The following is a 23,326-nucleotide window of genomic DNA, read 5'->3' as shown; positions in this document are numbered from 1 at the left end:
TTAGACATCAGAGAGATCCAAATTAAAACCACAATGAGATGCCATTTCACTCCCACTATACCCATTGCTGTCGAGTCAATTCCAACTCATAGCAACCCTAAAGAAGCCTTGCTGTCACAGTGGTTAAAGTGCTCAGCTGCTAACTGAAAAGTTGGCACTACAAACCCGTCAACTGATCTGTGAGAGAAAGATGTGGCAGTCAGCTTCCATAAAGATTGCAGCCTTGGAAACCCTATGGGGAAGTTCTATTCTGCCTTATAGGGTCTCTATGAGTTGGAATAGACTCAACAGCAATGGGTTTGTTTGTGTTTAGGATGGCTAAGATTAAAAAAAAATAATAATAACAAATGTTCGTGAGGATGTGGGGAAATTGGAACCCTTATCCATTTCTGGTGGGAATGCAAAATGGTATTGCCATTGGGGAAAACAGTATGGGGGTTCCTCAAAAAGTTAAAAATAGACCATGTTGTCGTCATTAGGTGCTCTTGAGTCAGTTCTGATCCAAAGCAACCCTGTGCACAACAGAACGAAACGCTGCTAGGTCCTGTGCCATCCTCCCATTGTTGTTATGCTTCAGCCCATTGTTTCAGCCACTGTGTCAAACCATCTTGATGATTTGATGACCCTGTACTTTGCCAAGCATGATGTCCTTCCCCAGGGACTGGTCCCTCCCAATAACATGTCCAAAGTACGTGAGACAAACTCTTGCCATCGTGTCTAAGAAGTGTTCTGGATATACTTCTTCCAAGACAGATTTGTTCATTCCTCTGACAGGCCGTAGTATACCCTATATTCTCCACCAACACGATAATTCAAAGGCATCAATTCTTCTTTGGTCTTCCTTATTCATCGTCCAGCTTTCGCATTTATACAAAGCAATTGAAAATGCCCTGGCTTGGGTCAGGCTCACTGTAGTCTTTTTTTTTTTTTTTTAGTAGTACTTTAGATGAAGGTTTATAAAACAAACTAGTTTCTCATTAAACAGTACACATATTGTTATATGACATTGGTTAACAACCCCACGGCATGTCAGCACCCTCCTTTCTCAACCCTGGATTCCCTATTACCAGCTTTCCTGTTCCTTCTTGCCTTCTAGTCCTTGCCCTTGGACTGGTATGCCCCTTTTGTTTTGTTTTATGGGCCTGTCCAATCTTTGGCTGAAGGGTGAGCCTCAGGAGTGACTTCATTACTGAGCTGAAAGGGTGGCTGGGGGCCATACTCTCGGGATTTCTCCAGTCTTTGTCAGGCCAGCAAGTCTGGTTTTTCTTTTTGAATTAGAATTTTATTCTACATTTTTCTCCAGCTCTGTCCAGGACCCTATGTTATAATCCCTGTCAGAGCAGTCAGGGGTGGCAGCTGGGCACCATCTAGTTGTACTGGACTCAGTCTGGTAGATTCCGTGGTAGATGTGGTCCATTAGTCCTTTGGACTAATCTTTCCCTAGTATCTTTAGTTTTCTTCATTCTTCCTTGCTCCCAAAGGGGTGAGATCAGTGAAGTAATCTAGATGGTTGTTTACAGGCTTTTGAGAGCCTAGATGCTACTCACCAATCGCCTTAGTCTTTAAAGTGACATCTTTGTTTTTTAACATTTTAAACAGGTCTTTTGCAGCAGAATTGCCCAAAGCAACACGTCATTTTGTTTCTTAACTGCTGTTTCCATGGGCATTGATTGTGGATACAGGTAAAATCAAATCCTTGACAACTTAAATATTTTCTCTGTTTATTATGATGTTGTTTACTGGTCCATTTATGAGGATTTTTGCTTTCATTATGTTGAGTTATAATTCATACTGAAGGCTGTAGTCTTTGATCTTCATCAGTAAGTGCTTCAAGTCCTCTTCGCTTTCATCAAGCAAGGTTGTGTCATGAGTTAACGAGTCTTCCTCTAATTCTTATGCCCTGTTCTTCAAATAGTCCAGCTTCTCGGATTATTTGCTCAGCATACACTTTGAATAAGTATGGTGAAAGGATACAACCCCAATGCACATCTCTCCTGATTTTTAAAACCTACTTATCCCCTTGTTCCATTCAAACTTCTACCTCTTGATCTATGTACAGGTTCTGCTTGAGCACAATTAAGGGTTCCAGAATTCCCATTCTTTGCAATATTATCCTTAATTTGTTATGATTCACACAGTTGAATGCCCTTGCATAGTCAATAAAGCATAGGTAAACATCTTTCTGGTATTCTCTGCTTTCAGCCAGGATCCATCTGACATCAGCAATGATATCCTTCGTTCCACATCCTCTTCTGAATCTGGCTTGAATATCTAATAGTTCCTTGTTGATGTACTGCTGCAATAGTTTTTGAATTATCTTCAGCAAAATTTTACTTGCATGCGATATTAATGATATTGCCTGTCTGTTTGTAATACTGTGGTGGCTTGTGTGTTTTTGTGATGCTGGAAGCTATGTACCAGTATTTCAAATACCAGCAGGATCACCTTTGGTAGACAGGTTTCAGAGGAGCTTCCAGACTAAGACAGACAAGGAAGAAGGTCCTGGCGATTTACTTCTAAAAAAATTGGCCAGTGAAAACCTTATGAATAGCGGCAGAATGGTGTCGGATACAGTACCAGAAGATGAGCCCCTCAGGTTGGAAGGTGCTCAAAATACAACTGGGGAAAAGCTGCCGCCTCAAAATACAGTTGACCTTAATGATGTGGATGGAGCCAAGCTTTTGGGACTTTCATTTGCTGATATGGCACAACTCAAAATAAGAAGAAACAGCTGCAAATATCCATTAAAATCAGAACTTGGAATGTACTAAGCATGAATCTAGGAACATTGGAAGTCATCAAAATGAAATGGAATGCATAAACATCGATATCCTAGGCATTAGTGAGCTGAAATGGACTGGTATTGGCCATTTTTAATCAGACAATCACACCAGCCATTTTAAATCAGACAGTCATATGGTCTACTATGCTGGAATGACAAAGAGGGATGGCATTGCATTCATCATCAAAAAGAACATTCTAAGATCTATCCCGAAGTAGAATGTTGTCATTGATAGGATAATGTCCATACACCTACAAGGAAGACCAGAAACCTGGTGGCGTAGTGGTTAAGTGTTACAGCTGCTAATCAAGAGGTTGGCAGTTCAAGTCCACCAGGCGCTCCTTGGAAACTCTATGGGGCAGTTCTACTCTGTCCTATAGGGTCGCTATGAGTCGGAATCGACTCAACGGCAGTGGGTTTGGGTTTTTTACAGGGAAAACCAATTAATACGACTATTATTCAAATTCACGCACCAACCACTAAGGCCAAAGATGAAGAAATAGAAGATTTTTATCAGCTGCTGCAGTCTGAAATTGATAGAACGTGCAATCAAGATGCATTGATAATTACTGGTGATTGGAAAATGAAAGTTGGAAGCAAAGAAGAAAGATCGGTAGTTGGAAAATATGGCCTTGGTGATAGAAACAATGCTGGAGATCGAATCATAGGATTTTGCAAGACCAACAATTTCTTCATTGCAAATACCTTCATTCACCAACAAAATCAGAGACTATACACATGGACCTCACCAGACAGGACACACAGGAATCAAATTGACTACATCTGTGGAAAGAAATGATGGAAAAGCTCAACATCATCACTCAGAAAAAGGCCAGGGGCTGACTGTGGAACAGACCATCAATTGCTCATATACAAGTTCAAGCTGAAACTGAAGAAAATCAGAGCAAGTCCATGAGAGCCAAAATATGACCTTGAGTATATCCCACCTGAATTTAGAGACCATCTCAAGAATAGATTTGACGCATTGAACACTAGTGACCAAAGATCAGACAAGTTGTGGAATGACATCAAGGACATCATACATGAAGAAAGCAAGAGGGCATTGAACAGAAAAGAAAAAAAGAAAAGACCAAGATGGATGTCAGAAGAGACTCCAAAACTTGCTTACAAATGTCAAGCAGCTAAAGCAAAAGCAAAAGGAAGAAATGAAGTAAAAGAACTGAACAGAAGATTTCAAAGGGCAGCTCGAGAAGACAAAGTATTATAATGACATGTGCAAAGAGCTGGAGATAGAAAGCCAGAAGGGAAGAACACGGACGGCGTTTCTCAAACTGAAAGAACTGAGGAAAAAATTCAAGCCTCGAGTTGCAACAGTGAAGGATTCTATGGGGAAAATATTAAACGATGCAGGAAGCATCAAAAGAAGATGGAAGGAATACATGGAGTCATTATACCAAAAGAAATTAGTTGATGTTCAACCATTTCAAGAGGTAGCATATGATCAGGAACCAATGGTCCTAAAGGAAGAAGTCCAAGCTGCTCTGAAGGCATTGGCGGAAAACAAGGCTCCAGGAATTGATGGACTATCAACTGAGATGTTTCAGCAAACAGATGCAGAGCTGGAGGTGCTCACTCATCTATGCCAAGAAATATGGAAGACAGCTTCCTGGCCAACTGACTGGAAGAGATCCATATTTATGCCTATTCCCAAGAAAGGTGATCCAACTGAATGTGGAAATTATAGAACAATATCATTAATATCACACACAAGCAAAATTTTGCTGAAGATCATTCAAAAACGGCTGCAGCAGTATATCGACAGGGCCGGTTTCAGAAGAGGACATGGAACCAGGGATATCATTGCTGATGTCAGATGGATCCTGGCTAACAGAAGAGAATACCAGAAAGATGTTTACCTGTGTTTTATTGACTGTGCAAAGGCATTCGGCCATGTGGATCATAACAAATTATGGATTACATTGTGAAGAACAGGAATTCCAGAACATTTAATTGTGCTCATGAGGAACTTTTACGTAGATCAAGAGGCAGTTGTTCAGACAAAACAAGGGCATACAGATTGGTTTAAAGTCAGGAAAGGTGTGCGTCAGGGTTGTATCCTTTCACCATAACTATTCCATCTGTTTGCTGAGCAAATAATCCAAGAAGCTGGACTACATGAAGAAGAATAGGGCATCAAGATTGGAGGAAGACTCATTAACAACCTGCATTACACAGATGACATAACCTTGTTTGCTGAAAGTGAAGAGGACTTAAAGCACTTACTAATGAAGATCAGAGACCACAGCCTTCAGTATGGATTGCACCTCAGCATAAAGAAAACAAAAATCCTCACAACTGGACCAATAAGCAACATCATGATAAACAGAGAAAAAATAGAGGTTGTCAAGGATTTCATTTTACTTGGATCCACAATCAACAGCCATGGAAGCAGCAGTCAAGAAATCAAAAGACGCGTTGCATTGGGTAAATCTGCTGCAAAGGACCTCTTTAAAGTGTTGAAGAGCAAAGATGTCACCTTGAAGACTAAGGTGCGCCTGACCCAAGCCATGGTATTTTCAATCATATGCATGTGAAAGCTGGGAAATGAATAAGGAAGACCAAAGAAGAACTGACGCCTTTGAATTGTGGTGTTGGCAAAGAATATAGAATATACCATGGACTGCCAAAAGAATGAACAAATCTGTCTTGGAGGAAGTGCAACCAGAAAGCTCCTTAGAGGCAAGGATAGTGAGACTGAGTCTTACATACTTTGGACATGTTGTCAGGAGGGATCAGTCCCTGGAGAAGGGCATCATGCTTGGCAAAGTATAGGGTCAGCAGAAAAGAGGAAGAATCTCAACAAGGTGTATTGACACAGTGGCTATAACAATGAGCTCAAGCATAACAATGATTGTAAAGATGGCACAGGACCAGGCAGTGTTTCGTTCTGCTGTGCATAGGGTTGCTATGAGCTGGAAGTGACTCGACAGCACCTGACAACAACAACAACAGTGAATAATATAAGGAGCCCTGGTGGCACAATGATTAAGTGCTCGATTGCTAACCGAAAGGTCAGAGATTCAAACCCACCCAACAGCTCCTCGGGAGAAAAGACCTGGCAATCTATGTGCTCCCATAAAGATTACAGCCTAGGATACCCCAGGGGCAGTTTTACTCTGTCTCATAAGGTTGCTATGAGTTGGAATTGACTCGACAGCACACAACAACAATAACAGTGAATAATATATCCAGTGAATAATAATACCTAGTGACTATAACGAGCCCTGGAGGTGCAGTAGTTAAGAGCTCAACTGCTAACCAAAAGGTCAGCAGTTCGAATCCAGCAGCAGCTCCTTGGAAACCCTATGGGTAGTTCTACTGTTTCCTATAGAGTGACTATGGGTAGGAATCGACTCAACAGCAATGGGTTTTTTGGAGTTCAGGTGAATAAAATTGTTGTTGTTGGTTGCCCTTGAGTTGGCCCCAACTCATAGTAACCTCGTGTACAACAGAACAAAGCATAGCTAGGTCCTGCACCCTCTTCATGATCACTGGTGTGTTTGAGTTCATTGTTTCAACTATTATGTCACTCCATCTCGTTTTCGCTGATTCTCTACCATGATGTGAATATAATACCTGGTGAATAATCCCTATTTCACTGTGTGGTTAGGATCCACTATGATCCCTTAATAAATCGCTCCAGATGCATGCATGCAAAATCTAGACAATGAATAAGAAAGATCGAAGAAAAATTGGTGCCTTTGAATTATGGTATTGGAGAAAAATATTGAATCTACCGTGGACTGCCGGAAGAACGAACAAGCCTGTCTTGGAGGAAGTACAGCCAGAATGCTCCTTGGAGGCGAGGATGGAGAGACTTTATCACACATACTTTGGGTATGTTATCAGGAGGGAACAGTCCCTGGAGAAGGATATCATGTTTGGTAAGTTAGAGGGTCATTGAAAAAGAGGAAGACCTTCAACAAGAGGGATTGACACAGTGGCTGCAACAATGGGCTCAAACATAGTAATGCTTGTGAGGATGGTGCAGGACTGGGCAATGTGTCATTCTGTTGTACACAGGGTCAGTATGAGTTGGAACCAACTTGATAGCACCCAACAACAACATTACTCAATGCCTTCAAATTAGGAGTCTCAGTAAATGGTGTTGACTATCAACCCCTCAGGGAACTTCCTCTGGTTTGCCAGCTCTAACCACCCTGATAGAACCCTTGTGCAGGCCTTCTGGCAAGCAACCTGGGAGGCGGGATGTATGCATCTCAGTGGCCACCCCTGCCCAGCAGAGGAAGAATAGCTCCTAAGCCAGCTGGAATGGACAGCAGATGGATTTGGCTGCCAAGGTGCTGGGGGAATCCAAGAGCAAGGTAGGTCACATCATTCCAATCAATGCCACCCATGTACTGGCAAATAATCTCTCTTCCCATTTGCACCCTCTATGACTTTCCCCTGTATTCACAGCCTGGCCAACTTCTGAGTAATGGGATGCTTTTGAGTTAATTCTTTATTATTCTTAACAAGCTGAAGGTTATTGTTAGCTAGTTGCCAGGAGCTGCCTACTTCTACCAGCAAGGAGAGGAGCTCTCAAGTCTTCTTCCCTTTACCTTCTCTCTTCCCCTTCACGTGGGGGTCCTGGGAGAACTGCTCCCAGTACCAGGGATATCACCCAAATGCACCTCTTTAGAAACCAGCGCTGACCTGCTAGTCTCAGGCATCCCTACTTCCTCTTTGCCTTGCCTTAAATCAGCCCACTGGGCTCCAGCCAGACTGAAAATCCCAGCAGGGTTTCTTGGCTCCTTATGTCCCACCCACAGTCTAGATGGACATTTTAGGAGAAATAATTCTTATGGAAACTTGAGACTTTAGAAAGGTCTGCTTGAAGCCAAACACTTTACCTCTTGTGCCAACAATTGCCAAACATGTGGCTTAGGAAAGTTCTTTACCCTCCTGAAGCTGTAGCTTAGGTAGACACACAATCCCTTCCTGCCACAGATTTATAAAAATTGAGAAATAAAACTGAGGATATGTTGATGTTCATATGAAAAAATGAATCTCAACCCTTACCTTAAACCATATACAAAAATTGACTTGAAATGGATTAAAGAACTAAAATGTAAAACCAAAAAGTATAAAGTTTCTAGAAGAAAGCATAAGCAAGCACATTGTGATCTTGGCTTAAGGAAAGATACCTTAGGACACAAAAACACTAATAATAGAAGAAAAAAGTTGATAATTGTACTTAATCAAAATTAAAACTTCTCTTCAAGAAACACTGAATAATAGTATTTATTCAACAGTATTTGCTGAGAGTCTCCTTCAAGCCACACACCGTTCTCATGACAACCAAGACAAACTCTTTGTCCTCTTGGATCCTACGACTTAGCATGCTTACCGCATACAATGTTAAGACAATAAAATCAATGTTAGGTGCCGGTACATAGAGTCACAGTGAGTCGGAACCAACTTGATGGCACCTAACCACAACAGTGCCTGGCATGTCAAACCAAAACCAAACCCTTTGCAGTTGAGTCAATGTAGTAAGCACCAAATAAAACATAGTTATCTGTATTATCAACATTATTATGATAATCATAATTGTTTCAAGTATTTTTATTCTTTTAAAATCCAGTTCAAAATTCAAACAGTCAAAACGTTTTCAAATCAGGCATCTAGCTTCAATCAACACTTAAATGTAAGTGCATTTGCCATCTACTCAATGCTGATTCCTAGTGATCCCATAGGACAGAGTAGGACTGCCCCGCATGGTTTCTTAGAATTCACTTAAGAGCCTAGTACTTAACCACTGCAATTCCACGGGTCTTTACTTTAAACATGTTTTAAACATAAGAAGCACTTAAGAATGAGGTCTAAATTTTATATATATATATATATATATATTGTCACTAAAACCCAAAAACATTGTTAGGTGTCATCAAATCAGTTCGGACCCAAAGCAATCTTATGTACAACAGAACAAAACATTGCCCTGTCCTGCGCCATCCTCACAATCATTGCTATGTTTGAACCCGTTGTTGCAGCCACTGCATTAATCCATCTTGTTACGGGTCTTCCTCTTTTTCAAGGTCTTCTACTTTACTAAGCACGATGTCCTTCTCAAGGGACTGGTCCCTCCAGATAACATGCCCAAAGTATATGAGACAAAGTCTCACCATCCTCGCTTCTAAGGAGTATTCTAGCTGTAATTCTTCCAAGACACATTTGGTCATTCTCTGGCTGTCCATAGTATATTCATATTACCTCTTGAAATAGTTGAATGTAGACCAGTTCTTTTTGATACAGTGACTCTACGTATTCCTCCCAACTTCTTTTGATGCTTCCTGCGTGGTTTAGTATTTTCCCTGTAGAATCCTTCAATGTTGCAACTTGAGGCTTAATTTTTTTTTTCTTCAGTTCTTTCAGCTTGAGAAATGCCAAGCATATTATTCTCTTTTGGTTTTCAATCTCCACGTCTTTGCACATGTCATCAAAATACTTTACTTTGTCTTCTTAAGCCACCCTTTGAAATCTCCTGTTCAACTTCATCATTTCTTCCTTTCCTTTTAGCTACTCTGTGTTCAAGAGCAACTTTCAGAGTCTCTTCTGACATCCATTTTTGTCTTTTCCTTCTTTTCCGACTTTTTAATGACCTCTTGCTTTCTTCAGGAAACCCTGGTGGCCTAGTGGTTAAGTGCTAAGGCTGCTAACCAAAGGGTTGGCAGTTCAAATCCACCAGATGCTCCTTGGAGACTCTGTGGGGCAGTTCTGCTCTGTCCTATAGGGTCTCTATGAGTCAGAATCAACTCGACAGCACTGGGTTTGGTTTGGTTTGGGTTTTGCTTTCTTCATGTATGATGTCCTTGATGTCGTTCCACAACTCATCTGGTCTTTGGTCATTAGTGTTCAACGCATCAAATCTATTCTTGAGATTGTCTCTAAATTCAGGTGGGGTATACTCAAAGTCATACTTTGGCTCTCGTGGACTTGTTCTAATTTTCTTCATCTTCAACTAGAACTTACATACGAGTAATTGATTGTCTGTCAGTCAGCCCCTGGCCTTGTTTTGACTGATGATGTTGAGTTTTTCCATCGTCTCTTTCCACAGGTGTAGTTTATTTGATTCTTGTGTTTTCCATCCAGTGAGGGCCACACGTATAGTCGCCATTTCTGTCGTTAAAAAAAGGTATTTGCAGTGAAGAAGTTTTGAAAAATTCTATCATGCAATCTCCCGCTTTGTTTCTACTACCTAAGCCATGTTTTCCAACTACAGATCCTTCTTCCTTGTTTCCAGCTTTCACATTCCAAACACCAGTAATTATCAATGCATCTTTATTGCATGTTTGATCAATTTCAGACTGCAGAAGTTGGTGAAAATCTTCTATTTCATCATCTTTGGCCTTAGTGGTTGGTGCATAAATTTGAATAATAGTCATATTAACTGGTCTTCCTTGTAGGCATATGGATATTATCCTATCACTGACACTGCTATACTTCAAGATAGATCTTGAGATGATCCTTTTGATGATGAATATGATGTCATTACTCTTAAATTTTTCATTCCCAGTGTAGTAGACCATGTAATTGTCTGATTCAAAATGACAAATACCATTCTCTTTCAGCTCAGTAATGTCTAGGATATTAATCACATGAGTTCCATTTCTTTTTTGGTGACTTCCAATTTTCCTAGATTCATACTGTATACATTCCATGTTCTGATTATTAAGGGATGTTTGCAGCTGTTTCTTCTCATTTTGAGTCGTGCCACATCAGCAAATGAAGCACTCAAAAGCTTTCCTCCACCCATGTCATTAAGGTTGACTCTACTTTAGGAGGCAGCTCTTCTTCAGTCATATTTTGAGTGCCTTCCAACCTAACGGCATCATCTTCCGGCGTTATTAATGATGTTCCGCTGCTATTCTTTAGGTTTTATCTGGCTAATTTTTTCGGAAGTAAGCTGCCAGGTCCTTCATCCTAGTCTGTCTTAGTGTGGAAGCGCCACTGAAATCTTTCCACCATGGTTGACCTGCTGGTATTTGAAATACAGATAGCATAGCTTCCAGCATCACAGGAACACACAAGCCACCACAGTACAATGAACTGAAAGACTATATATATATATATATATATATATATATATATATATATATATATATATATATATATATTCTTTTAGTTACCAGATTTTTAGAATATTTTTGATGGCATGTGTTTTCAGTATTGGAATTCATTCTTACTGAGTGTGTTTAAATTTTTGGTTGGTAACATAGATTTTGAGAAATATGAACTGGTAATACAATCCACTAATGAGGTAAGTTGCACTTTGGCACCATCAATTTGTGGTATGACAATATACCAATAAGAAATAGAGAATTTATTGTGGGCACCTTTCCGTTAGGTTATATGGGGAATCTCTGGTTTTCTAAATATCACACACACACACACACAAACCCATCAGGGCTTCTTAACTATCATGTAGGAAAGTCATAATTATGCTTGCAAGCCTTATATCACAGAACTAAAGGAAAAAAAGGCAGAAGATTACAGAACTAACACATCCAGGAAGCATCACCTAATAGAATGCTCAACCTACACAACAATGAGGCTCTAACTCTGGTCTGCTGAGCTTCACGCCTTTCAAAAAGGACCCACCTTGATGCTAAATGCATCAGAACCAAAATAACATATTACTTATGAGGTCCAGAGGCATAAAAATGACTGGGATACAGTTATATCAACGGTAACAAAAGCGATAGGTATATATAAGCATGTGTGTGTGTGTGGAAGTGTGTGTGTGTCTGTGTTGTATGTATGTATGCATGTATGTATGTACTTGTCAAATGCCTGGCAAACAGCAGATTCTTAACACATATTTTTGGGCTGTGTATCCTTTATTGTTGATTTATTTTTTCTTTGGGTCAAATAAAGCTACAGAGTGGTTGTAATTTATTGGAATGGCTCTAAATAGGGAAGTGATATTATTCATGCATCTAACAAATAAGTACCCAAGGCCCACCACTTAGGATCACTTTAACAGCAGACTAGAAGTTGTACTTGAGGGTAGAAAGCTGGAAAGGCAGAGAGAGTCCTCAAGAGGCTTTTTCCAGAGGTGAGGCAATTAGACCGACACTGAGGCAGCTGCTGTAGGAAAAGAGAAGGGTTATTTACTTGGCTGTTGATGTACTCATCAGTTGGTGGACTCCAGAACCTAGCCAGCATTGAAAGGTACTTTTCCTGCTTGCATCTTGACATCTAATTAGAATTAGACATTGACTTATTCAGCATATATTGAGCATGGCCTTGATTCCACATGGGTTTGTGAATTCTTGATCACACCTGGGAGACAAAAAGATGAGTAAGTCAGAGTTTTCGCCGCAAACCAGCTCATTGTAAGGTCCACATTCTTGTACCTGGGTCCTTTTCAGGTATAACTCATGTATAGAAGTCTAGCTTTCTCCCATTACACTTCTTCCTGCCAGAGATTTATGCAAATTGGAAGTAAAACAAAGGATGTAATGATATCTATATGCAAAAAAGAACCCTGACCCTTACCTTACCCCATATAGAAAAATTGACTTGAAATGGATTACAAAACTAAATTTAAAATCTAAAACTATAAACTTTCTAGGAGAAAACATTTGTGATCTTGGATTACGCAAAGATTTCTTAGGACATGAAAACACTAACTATAAAATTAAAAAGTTGAATATTTAGTAAAGTTAACACTTCTTTGAAAAACGATGTTAAAAAAATAACAAGTCAAGTTATAGACTGGGATAAATATTTGAAAAACACATATCTGATAAAGGACTTGTATCCAAAATACATAAAGAATTCTTACAACCATAATAAGCAGACAAACAATTCAGACTAAGTAAAAGATTTGAAGCGATAGTTCACCAAAGGGTTATACAAATGGAAAACAAGCACGTGAAGAGTTGGCCAACATCATTAGGGAAATGAAAATCAAAACCATAATGTGATATGATCATGTGCCAACTAGAATGACTAAATTTAAAAGCAAAACTAATACTAAATGCTGGCGAGGATGTGGAACAACTTGAACTTTCATACATGGATGATGAAAATGCAGAATGGTACAGCCACTTTGGAAAACACTTTGGCAGTTTCCTGTGAAGTTAAATATACACTTAACAGTCTACCCAGAAATCCCACTCCTAGGTATTTACTCAAGAGAAATGGAAACTTATGTCCACTCAAGAACCTGTACATGAATGTTCACCCCAGCTTTAATTCATAATAGCCCCAAACTGAAAACAAACCTAATGTCCATCAATTGGTAAACAGGTAAATTACGGTACATTCATACAATGGAATAAGGAGCTCTGGTGGTGCAACAGTTAAGTGCTTGGCTGCTGACCCAATGGTTGGCAGTTCAAACCCACTGAGCAGCTTGGCAGGAGAAAGTCCTGATGATCTGCTTCCGTAAAGATCATAGCCAAGAAAACCCTGTGAAGCAGTCCTACTCTGTCACATGGGGAAGCTATGAGTTGAAATTGACTCTGTGGCACCTAACGACAGCATACAGTGGAAAACTACTCAGCAGTGAAAAGAAATATGCAACGTGAATGACTCTCAAACGCGTTATACTAAGTGAAAGACAGACTCAAAAGGCTACGTATTATATGATTCCATTTATATGACCGTGATGGTTAATTTTTTTAAGCACTTTAGATGAAGGTTTACAGAACAAAGTAGTTTCTCATTAAACAGTACACATATTATTTTATGACATTGGTTGACAACTCCATGATATGTTAACACTCTCCCTTCTCAACCTTGGGGTCCCTATTACCAGCTTTCCTGTCCCCTCCTGCCTTCTAGTCCTTGCCCCTGGGCTGGTGTGCTCCTTTAGTCTCGTTTTGTTTTATGGGCGTGCTCAATCTTTGGCTCAAGGGTGAACCTCAGGAGTGACTTCATTACTGAGCTGAAAGGGTGTCTGGGGGCCATACTCTCAGGGTTTCTCCAGTCTCTGTCAGACCAGCAAGTCTGGTCTTTCTTTTTGAGTTAGAATTTTGTTCTACATTTTTCTCCAGCTCTATCCAGGACCCCTATTGTGATCTCTGTCAGAGTAGTCAGTGGTGGTAGCTGGGCACTATCTAGTTGTATTGGACTCAGTCTGGTGAAACCCATGGTAGATGCAGTCCATTAGTCCTTTGGACTAATCTTTCCCTTGTATCTTTAGTTTTCTTCATTCTTCCTTGCTCCCTAAGGGGTGAGCCAATGGAATACCCTAGATGGCTTCTCACAGACTTTAAGACCCCAGATGCTACTCACCAAAGTAGAATGTAGAACTTTTTTTTATAAACTAGTTATGCCAATTGAGCTAGATGTTCCCTGAGACCATGATCTCCACAGCCCTCAGTCCAGCGATTTGGCCCCTCAGGGAGTTTGGATGTGTCTACGGAGTTTCCATGACCTTGCCTTGTATAGATTGTACTGGCTTCCCCAGTATTTGTACTGTCTTACCCTTGTGATGGTTAATTTTACGTGTCAACTTGGCTGGGCTATGGTAGCCTGTTGTTTGGTCAAACATGAATCTAAATGTTGCTGTGAATGTAATTTGTAGATGTGATTAACATTTACAATCAGCTGCCTCTAAGTAAAAGAAATTACCCTTTATAATGTGGGTAGGCCTCATCCAATCAGTGAAAGCCTTAAGAGTAAAACATGAGGTTTTCTGGAGAAGGAATTCTGCCTCGAGACTGTAAAACAGAGACAGCCCAAGAGGGCAGCTTGGTCAACACACCATGCCATCCCCCTACACCAAAGAACCAAGAACCCAAGTGAAACAGATACAGATTACAATCTGGGAACCCAGAACAGCAAACAGAATGATGAAGATTTAGACTGAACACTAAAGGGGAGAAGAAGCTGAATGAAAACAGCAAACAAGTAGACTTATGGACCACAGGTGCCCTGGCCAACTGGCCTGGCACACCATGAGACACATCTTGAGACAAAGGGAGCAGGATTTCCAAGTAGGGGAGCACAGGAAGGCAACTTTACAAAATCTCCAGTAGAAGACAGAGATACTATGTAGACAAATACAGAATGAAGCAAGGTGAGCAGAATATGAACTGGATCTAAGGAAGGAAAGTATAGGGAAGCAGACAAGAGCCCTAGGGATCCAGGCAACCATAGAGCAGGAAGGGAGCCAGAAATTAGGGACAGACCTACTCACCATCAGCAGTCCTTGATCATTTGGGTGGGTGGCACTCACATAGTGGAGGATCCTTGGAGTGGCAACTAGAGATTCTCCACCCAACTGGACTCTGGACATCCCCCCTGGCATTTGGTTGGGGCTGGGTGCTGATCATCAGCTGCACTCTGTGGGGAATGCCTCAGTGTTCACACCAGAGACCAGGGAAACATGCTCCCCCCTACTTCCTTCCCTGCCCTCCTGGTGACCAGCAATGTGCCCCTCCCCCCATTCAGCAATACATGGCAAGCATTCCCACCCCATTGGACTGGCAACCAGAAGCTCATGCTCACCCTGATCACTTCCATGCTACCCCGTCCACCCAGCAATCAGAAGCATGTTTTCTTGCCACCAGACCAGCAACAGGGGGTGCAAGACCCCTCCTTCCCCCACCTCTACCACCCCACCCAGCAACCAGCAGCACAGGTTCCAGTGCCACATGACTGGTGACTGTGCACACTTGACCCAACTACCCAGCAACCAGTGGTGCATACACTCAGTGCCCAACCCAGTGACCAGCAAGAAGCCTCCCTGCACTCCTGCTCTGTGACTGGCCAGATAGACATGCCACCTCATCAGTAATGGCAGTCACATCCTTACAGGTGCCATCTGCACTTCTGCCTAATGATGAGTAGTCAACCCTACTGCCCTCATAGGATGTCCATCCAGCTGCAAAGTCATGCATCCCGCACCCAAACAGTTCCCGTAGGCCATTTGCCCTTGCACTGAGACCCCTACTACCTATTAAGACACCAGTCTGTGAACACAGAGTGGGCCTACCCCATCCATTTGAGTAGCACTCCCTCATAGTGGATATGAAGACATCCTGCCCTGACCTCCAGAGAATGCACTAACTGATAACACCAACCCAGAAGGACTTCATGATTCCACAAAGGCTGTGGAGGGACCCTGACCACACAACAGATACCACCAAAGTCACACATAGACCAGAACCACAAAACAACAACAGTTAAAACAATACAAAGGAAGAAAGACATCTAAAGAGAAAGAGAAGAAACAAAGCTCCTGATATATCAAAAACAAACAAAAAAATCAGCACAAAACAAACATATATACAATCAATAAATATATTAATTAATGCCTTAATGCCTCCGAGATAGCAGAAAATACCAAATCATGTGAAGAAACAGGATAATATGGCTCAAACAAGTGAGTGAAGCAAAAGGGCAGAAACATTCCTGAGGAAGAAATGGTACTAGAACTACCTGATAAGGAATTCAAAAGATTTATACAAAGGATCCTAAAGAGATCAAGGAAAACACAGACAAAATCTTAGAAGAATTCAGAAAAATAATACAAGAACAAACTGATAAAAAGAAATAGACGATTAGAAACCTTACAAAAACAGCAACTAGAAATCCAGAAGATTAACAATAAAATATCAGAAATAGATAACTCAATGGGAGAACACAGAAATGGAGCTGAATCAATGGAAGAAAGAATCAGCAAAATAGAGGATAAATATCTTGATACTAATTTGTTTGAGGAACAATCAGAAAAAAGAATGAAGAAAGCCTAAGGCTTAGGAGGGACACTATTAAGAGGAGTAATTTACAAGTAATAGGATTTCCAGAATAGAAGGAGAAAAAAAGGTGAAGAGAATTTTTGAAGATTTATTGGCAGAAAACTTCTCTAATACCATGAAAGACTAGAAGATTTCTGTGATCATTAAGGTTGTGTGTCAACTTGGCTGGGCCATGATTCTCAGTGGTTCAGCAGCTTCGATGTAGTTTGGCAGTTGTCTGATGATGTGATTATGTCCGTGATGAGATTTGATATAATGTGATCACTCCCATTTTTACATGATGTGAGTAGCCAATCAGTTGAAAGGGAGTTTCCTTGGGGGTGAGACCTGCATTGAATATAAGTGGACTTTCTGGCAAGACTTGCAGGCTTATTGCTCCCTCTGGATCCTGGAGCTGGCTCCTGCTCATCTGACCTCCAGTTCTTGAGACTTGAGATAGCAGCTTTCCTGCCATCTTGTCTGCCAATTTTGGTGTTGTTCGATCTTCACAGCCTGTGAGCAAGAGCCCTGCTGTCTGACCAAATGATCTTGGGTTAACCAGCCACTGCAACTATGTAAATCAGGATAAGCCTCCAGCCTGATGCACAGACTTGGGACATTTCAGCCCCTACAACTGTGTGAGTCATTTCCTTGATAAAAATCTCTCTGTATATATTTTTATATGCCTTACTGGTTTTACTTCTCTAGAGAACCCAGCCTAAGGCAGTTTCCATCCAAGAAGCTCAATGAACACCATACAGGATAGACCCCCAAAAGAAAGTCACCAAAACATATCATAATCAAACTTTCCAAATCCAAAGACAATGAAAGAATTCTGAGACCAGCTAGTGAAAAACAAAATATCACCTACAAAGTGGCATCAATATGACTAAGCACTGATTTCTTGACAGAAACTATGCAGGCAAGAAGGCAGTGGAATGACATGTATAAAACCCTGAAAGAAAAGAATTGCCAACCAAGAATCATATATCCAGCAAAACTGTCTTTCAAATATGGTGGAAAAACTAGGACATTCCCAAATAAAGAGAAATTAATGAAAATAGTAAAAAAAAAAAAAAAAAAAAAAACTTGAAAGAAATATTAAAGGCAGTCCTTCAGGCAGAAAACCAATGACATCAGACAACAACCTGAGATTAAGACACACAACCATATCACCCAGAAACTAACCCAGGTAAAAAATTCTCAAAGGTAAAATAAAGCTGCAAAAATGAAAACAGGGAACCAGACATGTCAGTCTGTAAACAATAATAACATCAAAAAAAAGGGGGGAAATACATATATGTTTTTTTAGTTATAGAACTCCCATATGGAGAGGAAGTCAAGGCAATAGCAAGATATAACAGACTATTTTAAACTTACCAAGAAGCCAAACCAAACCCAGTGCCATCAAGTCGATTCTGACTCATAGCGACCCCATAGGACAGAGTAGAACTGCCCCAGAGAGTTTCCAAGGAGCGCCTGGTGGATTCAAACTGCCAACCCTTTGGTTAGCAGCCGTAACACTTAACTAGTACGCCACCAGGGTTTCCATTTTAAACTTACACCCAGTGCCATTGAAACCAAAAAAAAAAAAAAACTACTGCCATCGAGTCTACTCTGACTCATAGTGACCCTATGGCACAGAGTAGAACTTCACAGGGTTTCAAGGAGCAACTGGTACATTCAAACACTGACCTTTTGGTTAGCAGCCTAGCTGTTAAACACTGTGAAGATAAAGGTAAATTTCAGAGTAACCACAGAGAAAATTAATAAATCTTCTCACCAAAATAAAGAAGAAAATCACAAAGACTCAGTACACACAAAATCGACAAGAAAGAAGGATACGGAAAGAAACTCCACAAACAAGAAGAACTCGGTACAGAAAATTAAGCTGAACAAAGCAACTGGTAATACCACACACAAAAAAAGCATGACAAAATTGCAGCAGTAAATTCATACCTATTGATATTCATAACCAAAACCAAACCAAACCCAGTGCCATCGAGTCGATTCTGCCTCAGAGCGACCCTATAGGACAGAGTAGAACTGCCCCATAGAGTTTCCAAGGCACCTGGCAGATTCGAACCGCTGACCCTTTGGTTAGCAGCGGTAGCACTTAACCACTATGCCACCAGGGTTTCCATTGATAGTCATACTGAATGTAAATTGTTTAAATGATTCAGTCAAAAGACAGAGAGTGGCAGAACAGATTAAAAAAAAAATGACCTATCAATATGTTGCCTACAAGAGACACACCTTAGACACAAAGACATAGATAGGTTAAAAATCAAAGGATAATATATATATATATATATACCTTAAGCAAACCAAAAGAGAGCAGGAGTGGCAATAATAATCTCTGATAAAATGGACTTTATGTCAAAATCCATTATAAGAGACAAAGAAGGACATTAAAAAAAAAAAGACATAACATAATAAATATTTACTCACCCAATGGCAGAGCACCGAAATACATAAAACAAACTAACAGAATTGAAAAGAGAAATAGACAGTTCTACAGTAACACTGGGAGACTTTACCACACCGCTTTAGATGATGGACAGAACAACTACAAAGAAACTCAACAAAGATACAGAAGATCTAAACACAATCAACCAACTTGACTTCATAGACATGTATAGAACACATCACCCAACAGCAGCACAGTACACATTCTTCTCCGATGCTCACAGATCGTTCTCCAGGATAGGCCATATTTTAGGCCACAAAGCAAGCCTCAATAAATTCAAAAACATTGAAATAATACAAAGCATCTTCTCAGATAATAACGCTATAAAATTAGAAGTTAATAACAGAAAGAACAAGGACAAAAAAAAAAACACATGGAAACTGAATGACACCTTACTTAAAAACTATTAGATAAAAAGAAGAAATTAAAAGTATTCTTAGAATCAAATGAAAACAAAAACACAACATACAAAAGCCTTTGAGACACAGCAAAAGCAGTGCTCAGAAGAGAATTTATAGCAATAAATACACACATCAAAAACAAGAAAGGGTCAAAAACAATAGCTTAACCCGACAATTCAAACAAATAGAAAAGGAGCTGCAAAAGAAGACCACAGTTATCAGAAGAAAGGAAATAATAAAGAACAGAGCAGAAATAAATGAAATAGAAAACAGAAAAACAATAGAAAGAATCAACAAGACTAGAAGTTGGTTCTTTTGAAAGGATCAAAAAAATTGACAAACCACTGGCCAAACTGACAAAGAAAAAAAATGAGGAGATGCAAATAACCAAAATAAGAAATGAGATGGGTGGCATTACAATAGAACCTACTAAGATCGAAAGGATCATAACAGAATGTTGTGAAAAACTGTACTGCAACAAATTCGAAAACCTAGAAGAAATGGAAAAAATGCTAGAAACACACTACCTACCTAAACTAACACAAATAAAAAAAAAAACTACCTACCTAAACTAACACAAATAGAGGTAGAAAATTTGAACAGACCCATGACAAAAGAAGAAATCAAAGCAATCATAAAAAGGAAAAAAAAACACTCAACAAAAAAAGCCCTGCCCGGAGAGCTTCACTGGAGAATTATACCAAACATTCAGAGAAGAGCTGACACCAATTCTCCTCAAACTATTCCAGAACATAGAAAAGGAAGGAATATTCCCTAATTCGTTCTATGAAGCCAGTATAACCCTGATACCAAAGCCAGGCAAAGACACCATTAAATAAGAAAATATCTCTCATGAATATATACGAAAAAAAACTCAACTAAATTCTAGCCAACAGAATTCAACAGCATATCAAAAAAATAATACATCATGATCAAGTGGGATTCATACCAGGGACACAAGAAAGGTTCAACGTTAGAAAATCAATCAATGTAATTCACCACATAAATAAAACAGGGGAAAAGAATTACATGATCATCTCAATCAATGCAGAAAACACATTTGATAAAATCCAACACCCTTTTCTGATAAAAATTCTCAGCAAAACAGGAATGGAAGGGAAAATCTGCAACATAATCAAGGGCATATGTGCAAAACCAACAGCCAACATTATTCTCAGTGGAGAAAGATTGAGAGCATACCCCTTGAGAACAGGAACAAGAGAAGGACACCCTTTATTATCACTCTTATTCAATATCGTACTGAAAGTGCTAGCTACAGCAGTAAGGCACAAAAGAGAAATAAAGGTAATCCAAATTGGAGAGAAAGAAGTATTACGATCTGAGAAGATGCTTTGTATTATTTCAATGTTTTTTAATTTATCAAGGCTTGCTTTGTGGCCTAAACTATGGTCTATCCCAGATGACATGATCCTATACATAGAAAACCCCCGAGACTCCACAAGAAAGCTACTGGAACTAATAGAAGGATTCAGCAAAATGGCAGGGTACAAGATTAACACACAAATATCAGTTAGGCTCCTCTACACTCACAAGGAGAACTCTGAAAAGGAAATCAGGAAAACAATATCATTTACGATAGCCCCCCAAAGGATAAATTATCTAGGAATAAACCTACCAATGGTGTGGAAGCATCCCAGAACAGGGTAAAACTGCCCCATAGAGTTTCCAAGGCTGTAAATCTTTATGGAAGCAGATTGCCACATCTTTCTCCCAGAGGAGCTGGTGGGTATGAACCATCGACCTCTTGGTTAGCAGCTAAGCACTTAACCACTGCACCACCAGAGCTCATTAAAAAAAAAAAATCCTGACAGCCACGTAAAATTACGTTTCAGAACTTTCAGTGCACAAAATAGCAATCTGTAAGTAAAGTGTTAAGAACTTTTTGACTTAAAGCATGCCAGTTTTTTTGTTAAAAGGCCTCAAGGGCCAATGGATCTACACGGTTTCAATCGCTCTGTTATTGCCCAAGATGATAAAAATTCCTAGGTTTTACAGAAATAGTTATAGACAAAATGATATAATGTCTGGAGTTGGCTTCAAAAAATGAAAACTGCAGCGGTAGGGGAAATGGGCACAGGGAGGCTAAGTGAATTAAAACCAGCGGCTGTAGAGTTGACGCCGACTCCTGGGAATCCCACGTGTGTCACAGTAGAAAGAACTGTGCTCCATAGAGTTTTCGTGGCTGAGTTTTTTTGGAAGTAGGTCACCAGGTCTTTCTTCCGTGTAGCCTCTAGGTGGGCTTGAACCTCCGATCTTTCCATTAGTAGCAGAGCACAATAACCATTTTCATCAATAGGGATATGGCAATGGTTGAAGCTGGGTGGTGGGTAAGTATCTGCTCAATATCTACTTCTGCTTATGTTTAAATTTTTCTTTAAAATTTTTGTTTTAAAATAAGAGAAGTGATGGTTTGTCCCTAAGACCAAGGATCAAGTAGTAGGACCTGCGATGTTGTTAATTCCAAATTCTCCATAGAAACAGATGTGTCATGTAAAATACACTGACCTGTCTTCTACAAGTGAAGTGAGGAGCCAGGTCTTGGTGAGAGGCTATGCTATATATAAGAGAAAGCCCGGATATAACACAGGGGACCTAAGTTCTAGTTCTGACATTGTCTCTGCATAAATGTCACCTTTGGGCTGATGCCTTCATTGGCCCCTTCCTTCTCTAATGTCATAAAATCCCCCTGAAACATGAGCTTGGAGAACATGGAGATCCTGGCTTCCCAATCAACTTTGTATCTCCATGGCCAGACACACAGGAGGAATCTCTGACTTTTGTTCATTCAATGAGTGGGAGAATTGCCTTTTTTAAAAAATATGCAAACTGCTTTTCTCGTGATGTTGTTTTTAGTTGTGGTAGAGTTGCCTCCGACCCATGGCAAGCTTATGTATAACAGAACAAAATGTGGTCCAGCCCTATTCCATTGTGATCCATAGGATTTTCATTGGATAATTTTTGGAAGTAGATTTCCAGGTCTTTCTTCCTAGTCTGTCTTAGTCTGGACACCTTGAAACCTGGCCACCATGGTTGACCCTGCTGTATTTGAAATACTGGTGGCATAGCTCCCAGCATCATAGCAACACACGAGCCACCACAGTAATGACAAATTGAGAGATGAGCGATGGTTCCTCATGATAAACTACTTCTTTCCCTAAAATGAAAGCAGGTTCCATTCCGCTGAAGTGAATTAAGGCTACAGGAAAACAAAAGCACAAACTGAGAGGAAGAAAACTGTCTGCCTAAGAATAACGACCTGGCTTTGGGGTGAGTGGCAGGTACAAATGGAATCTAACTTTTTACTCTAAGCCAGTACTCCCTCAGCCTGCTTTTCTACCCATCACTCTTCACCACTCTCTAAAATAAATGTGAAAATAACGGAGTGAAATAGGCAGTCAAAAGTTTTGGCCACATCTGAGGACTGATTACTCTAGGAGACAATTCCAAAATTCATTCTTTCCGGAAGGAATAAATCCAGGAAAATATAGACTCTAATAAATTATCTGAGATAAAAAAAAAATAATGAAGCAAGAAAACAAATACTGAAGAACAGAAAAAAAAATTGTGATGCTTCTAACAAGACAACATATGTTATCATCAAAAATGTGGTAAACAAACATTAAAAGGATATTGGGGAAGTTGTGAATGCCACAGATAAGCAATATGAATTTCCGTAAATTGCATCAACACTTGGACGAGTTAAGGCAGAAAAAATAAGAATACGTCTATATCTTTTGGAGGTTAACAAATCTGTCCATTTCTAAGCTCTTTGTTTCCAAGAGTAGTGAATTAAGAATGACCGTCATTTGTAAACAAATGAATGAACATACTGGAAGGCTGGAACAACTAAAATTAAGCTTGTTAGGACTAGTTTTCTATTTCAGCCTTTTAGAAGACTTTGGTGGGAGCTGTGGGGAGGTTTCTTAAAATC

The 23,326-nt window shown here is 40.0% G+C and overlaps 2 protein-coding genes across 9 annotated transcripts in view; both read left to right on the top strand.

Annotated features, from left to right (window-relative positions):
- Positions 1-23,326, top strand: part of CC2D2A (coiled-coil and C2 domain containing 2A) — a 442,728-nt gene that overhangs the window by 212,343 nt on the left and 207,059 nt on the right. The window lies entirely within an intron of this gene.
- C1QTNF7 (C1q and TNF related 7) overlaps positions 1-23,326 on the top strand; it is a 276,424-nt gene that overhangs the window by 212,338 nt on the left and 40,760 nt on the right. The window contains exon 2 of one of the 7 annotated variants that reach the window (XM_049886482.1): positions 1,600-1,682. The exons of the other annotated variants lie outside the window; for them this stretch is intronic. The gene's annotated coding sequence lies outside the window, so the exon portion shown is untranslated. The remainder of the gene's footprint in view (positions 1-1,599; positions 1,683-23,326) is intronic. 7 annotated transcript variants of the gene reach the window in all.

This window comes from Elephas maximus, chromosome 5 (genome assembly GCF_024166365.1).
Source record: "Elephas maximus indicus isolate mEleMax1 chromosome 5, mEleMax1 primary haplotype, whole genome shotgun sequence".
Lineage (NCBI taxonomy): Eukaryota > Metazoa > Chordata > Mammalia > Proboscidea > Elephantidae > Elephas > Elephas maximus.
Note: the sequence above shows the minus strand (reverse complement) of the source record. Positions and strands in the feature narration are given on the sequence as shown.